Genomic DNA, 4,211 nt, shown 5'->3' with positions numbered 1-4,211 from the left:
GTAAACAGGAGCTCACCAGTTTCATTTTAAGGCAGTAACTGTATAGTTGTGACATCACAACTTTACAGAAGTCCTGAAGGCTCATTTAAAGGTACAGTGTCAGTGTCATTTCTCTGTGGATTGAGCATTTCACAGTATATATTCAGCACCTAGATCTGCTTTATAATAAAAAGACTCACTTTCTACAATATGGAACCTTTAAACAATAAAAGTCATCACAATAGAAGTGTCATGTCTTCCAAACCGAGCCACTTCAGCCCTCTTCCTGTTTACAGCTTCTTTACTGATGAGAATGAGGATGTGCAGCAGATCTGGATTCCTCCGTCACGCCATTTACATGTAAACACTTCAACATCTGCAGCGTCTCCAATAAAACGCCACATTCCACATTTATGGCGAACAAAGACAAACAGGCATGTGAAGAGGAGGCCATCCGTCAGCACTGAGATACAGCCCAGAGAGAGGAGACGTCACACAACACCTGGCTCCTGCACCGAAACACCACAACACCACAACACCACAACACCACAACACCTCCACCTGGACTAGACCAGAGACAATACTATCAGCCACTGTCTGGAGGTTCTGGTCCGGGTCTTCTTCACAACCACTTTGAAGAGTGAACAGGAAGTCACATGGACCGACAGGTAACTCACTCTGATTGGACAGTTTGGGTGATGTCATCCTGCATCATCACTACTTCACTTTAATGGACTTAACGAGCTTCCAGAGGACACAAACACAACACAGGTACCACTTTATTAGGAACAGCTGCAGTGAATCCTCCTTCATGAAGGTTCTGATGTTCAGATGTGTTGAATATCTCCTCCATGAAGAAGACCATGTGGTATGAGTGAAAGCTCCAGAACAGACCGGTTGGTGGTGGGTTAGGGTTAGGGCTGGGTGTCAGTCAGACTGAATAAACAGAGCAAGCTGAGCGGGTGAATAAATGTGGAGTATTTGAGGCCTGGATCTGATAACTGAGCTGCTGCGAGTGTTTCTGCAGGCTGATAGTCGGCGTTAATAATTCACAGCGTTACGAGCAGCCAGCGCCTGGCTGCCGATCAGCTCGCTGCACGGATCATTGGTGCTCCTGCGAGGCCTCCGACGGAGGCAGAAACACAAGAAGAAGAAGAAGAAGAAGAAGAAAGTGTGGGAAGAACAGCTGGAGCTGCTGATCCACCAGAGACGCTCTGCTGTGATTATCTGATACCATCTCTGTGTTACTCTGAACACCTCGCGATGCGTTCAGGGTCGAGCAGCGTGTTCGGTCCCTGCCAGGTTTCCACTCCCGTTCACTGGTTCTCAGGTTGTTCTGCTTCACTCTGATGGTTCCTGATAGTCTGAGAGTCGACTCTGAGACGCCGTGTTGAATAACTCCAGTCCTGATATATGAGTTAAAGATAACAGAGATCATTGATTCAGTTTTTACAGACGTTTATCAGACACACTCTCATCCTCTATTGTTATCACCAGAAACACATTGATCTCTCATGATGAAGAGTCTCATTAGAACAACAACAATACCTTCTTGTTAACAGGAGAGAAGAGAAACATGAATCATCAATCAACAAGAAGACCAGATTAAAATGGGTTATGAAGTTGTCATCTTGGGTTTTTGGCCGTCGCCATCTTGGTTTTTGGCCGTCTCCATCTTGGTTTTTGGTTTGTGGCAGTCGCCTCTTTGGTTTTTGTACATCACCATCTTGGTTTTTGTTGTTGTTAAAATACGATCGCATGTTTTGCAAGTTATGGCTAACTTAAAATAAATCACTGTTGATTCTGGACCGCCGTTTTGAAGCCTCAAATTCAGCATTTTGGTCGTCGCCGTCTTCCCATGAAACCAATGTGAAATTGGTTTCTACAAACACAAATGAAAACATTAAAGTTGCTGTGAGACTGAGCTGTAGTGTGTGTGACTGAGTCAGAGGAACCTCCAGTGTGTGTTGATCTTTCACTGGCTGACATCATCTACCCTGGCTGACATCCTCATCTCACCTGGCTGACATCATCACACCTCACCTGGCTGACATCATCACACCTCACCTGGCTGACATCATCACATCACCTGGCTGACATCATCACCTCACCTGGCTGACATCATCTCACCTGGCTGACATCATCATCTCACTTGGCTGACATCATCACACCTCACCTGGCTGACATCATCACACCTCACCTGGCTGACATCATCACATCACCTGGCTGACATCATCACCTCACCTGGCTGACATCATCTCACCTGGCTGACATCATCATCTCACTTGGCTGACATCATCACACCTCACCTGGCTGACATCATCACATCACCTGGCTGACATCATCACATCACCTGGCTGACATCATCACCTCACCTGGCTGACATCATCACCTCACCTGGCTGACATCATCTCACCTGGCTGACATCATCATCTCACCTGGCTGACATCATCACACCTCAACTGGCTGACATCATCACATCACCTGGCTGACATCATCACATCACATGGCTGACATCATCATCTCACCTGGCTAACATCATCACACCTCACCTGGCTGACATCATCACATCACCTGGCTGACATCATCACCTCACCTGGCTGACATCATCTCACCTAGCTGACATCATCACCTCACCTGGCTGACATCACACACCTCACCTGGCTGACATCATCACCTCACCTGGCTGACATCATCATCTCACCTGGCTGACATCACACACAGGTATGACCTCACTAACCCCCCCTCTGTGTTGCTCTGCTGCTGAACAGGAAGTAGCGTGACGCAGCAACATTTCTCCACATATATGAGGAAGTCTGACTTTGACTTGATCGGCGGGGCAGTGCTGCGTCTCAAAGATCTCCCAGCATGCAGCGGGGCTGACAGGTCACTGCGGTAGATGGTTCATGAGTCAGCAGTAAAACCAAACACGTTGTTCCCACAAAGAGAGACAGAAACTCTCTCTTTCTGCTGTCAGAACTCTCCTTTATGTCTGCTTCTTCTTCTTCTGTTGTTCTCAGCGGCGCTCACTGAATGTAAAACAGGAAACAGAATGACAGCAGAAGAAGAGAGACAGATGTGCTCTATATAGTATTACATATAATTATTAAAACATCTTCTGAGTCTAGAATGTTCCTGCAGGTTGGAACATTCTAGACTCACAGAAGATGTTTTAATAATTCTAGCTGGACTCACATTTACAGTCTCTGTAACTCAAAGAGCAACACATCTGTAGACTCATGATCAATAATAATAACCTCCATTACAGAGGTTTGTATGTTTAAAGGACTACTTTACTTTTTACTCTCACGTTAGTACTCGTGTTTTACAGGTTTCTTGGTTCAGTGTGGTTTCGTCTGTCTGTCTGTCTGTCTGTAGCTGGATGTTTCTCATTGGTCCAGACCGGGTCATGTTTACATTTTTGTGGTCGTTAAAACAAACAAACAACCAAACAAACAGGAAGTATCTCAGAGAACTTTCTTCCATATTTCAATGAGTTTCTGCTGAAACAAGAAGTGGTGCGGTGCGATGTCATGCTCTGACACCCAACATTGTCATCTATTTGATTTGTGTACATAAACATGAATTTATCTTTTTTTTTGTGACGCTCAAATCTTTTCAAAATAAAACTCATTAGTTAGGTTCAGGTAAAGATGGTGGTTTGGGTTAAAATAACTCCAGAAGTGCTGTAACTGAAGTACAGAAGTAACGTGACAAATAAATCAACGTTGACTTCTTGCCTCACACGGGGCACCATAGTGGTCTCCTGGTGACAGTCTGGTGTTTTTAGACCCACCCATCCACCCGACCTCCTTCCTTCACGCCGTTCACCACAACCTCCTCCCTTCACCGCTCTGTATACTACCTGGTTCACGATTACGTCGATAGATAACGTGTGCCAGTTATGAAATATTAAACATGGTGTAGATAATCTAAAGTGAATCAATTTAAGTTTCAGGTTGTGAAATCAGTTTAACTTCAGCTCTGTTAATGTGAAGCTCTGTGGTTGGATGAAATGCACCCTGGGAGTCGTAGTTGAAGCAGATATTATAGATACATAGTTGTTCATCTTTAATATTGTCTAATAATAATAATAATAATAACTTCTCCTGCTTCACAAAGATTTGTTGAAACGTTTGTCAAAATGCAGATTTCTGAACTAGTGAGAGCTAGTGGTTCTGGGTTGATGGGAGGAGGAGGAGGAGAAGGAGGAGGAGGCGTCTGGTTTGCGC

At 44.9% G+C, this 4,211-nt stretch overlaps 1 long non-coding RNA gene across 1 annotated transcript; it reads right to left on the bottom strand.

Moving 5' to 3' along the window:
- Positions 1-1,253: 1,253 nt before the first annotated feature.
- LOC141781249 (uncharacterized) lies at positions 1,254-2,184 on the bottom strand. Its single transcript, XR_012596806.1, has 3 exons — positions 2,047-2,184; positions 1,528-1,998; positions 1,254-1,385 (listed from the first exon to the last, which is right to left on the bottom strand). It is a non-coding gene; the product is annotated as an uncharacterized LOC141781249 (long non-coding RNA).
- Positions 2,185-4,211: the final 2,027 nt, after the last annotated feature.

This window comes from Sebastes fasciatus, chromosome 2 (assembly GCF_043250625.1).
Source record: "Sebastes fasciatus isolate fSebFas1 chromosome 2, fSebFas1.pri, whole genome shotgun sequence".
In the NCBI taxonomy this organism is placed as follows: Eukaryota; Metazoa; Chordata; class Actinopteri; order Perciformes; family Sebastidae; genus Sebastes; species Sebastes fasciatus.
This window is presented reverse-complemented; position numbering and strand designations above follow the sequence as displayed.